Source organism: Epargyreus clarus, unplaced genomic scaffold (assembly GCF_041222505.1).
Source record: "Epargyreus clarus isolate Ecla_fem2 unplaced genomic scaffold, WU_Ecla_fem_2.2 ptg000003l, whole genome shotgun sequence".
NCBI lineage: Eukaryota > Metazoa > Arthropoda > Insecta > Lepidoptera > Hesperiidae > Epargyreus > Epargyreus clarus.
This window is the reverse complement of record NW_027332211.1, coordinates 15,224,275-15,225,116: the sequence shown is the minus strand read 5'-3', so window position 1 is coordinate 15,225,116 and position 842 is coordinate 15,224,275. Positions and strand designations below refer to the sequence as shown.

The 842-nt window shown below is 32.7% G+C and overlaps 1 non-coding gene across 1 annotated transcript; it reads left to right on the top strand.

Annotated features, from left to right (window-relative positions):
- Window positions 1-284: 284 nt before the first annotated feature.
- TRNAV-AAC (transfer RNA valine (anticodon AAC)) lies at window positions 285-357 on the top strand. The gene has a single exon. It is a non-coding gene; the product is annotated as a tRNA-Val (tRNA).
- Window positions 358-842: the final 485 nt, after the last annotated feature.

Sequence of the window (842 nt, the reverse complement as noted above, 5' to 3'; positions counted from 1 at the left end):
TACGAGCATTACACGTTACAATCTGCAATGTAACAAATTGTATTGTCACAGGTTTACGCATTGTAATGTTCAGTTCTTCTCACTCAATGATATAATGCTCGAATTTATACGTTTACATTACACGGAGTGCCCTGAACGTATACAATACTATTGTTACACTTACATATTTTATGTATATTGATGAATACGGTATTTAAAATTCAAAGAAGTGAGAACAAATTCCTTAGTTAAATTTAGCAAGTCTATATTTTTTATTGTAGACTAATTTCATGCACTCAAAATAAGTTTCCGTGGTGTAGCGGTTATCACATCTGCCTAACACGCAGAAGGCCCCCGGTTCGATCCCGGGCGGAAACATTTTTTATAAATTTCTTTTTATTGTTAAAAAATACATTGTATTATTTTATTGTCATATTTTTGATAATTATTTGGCTAATTTAAGAATAAAAAACAAACGTTACATTTTTTATAACCAAGTCAGTACTGTACTAAATATTTTTTGTACATTTCCAAATAGTTCAATTAAGATAAACAAACGGACAATATATATCGATCAAGTTGCGGAATATGGCATTGTGCAAATTAATCCAGCTGTTATGATTTATGGTTTCATTTAGAGAACACAACGACACTGTTTTATTTATTACTGTCGACCGATTTGTCGACTGTAATGGTCTTTTTTATGAAATTGACGTTAACTAGCTGGCTGTATACCATGGTAAGTCACCGGCTATGGTCATTTGTAATAAGCCCTAAGTAGGATTCTGGTCCTATTCGGTTTTGCGTTGTACTCATACTATGGAAGACTCGCCTGTTCATGTGTAATATTCAGATTTGGGCTA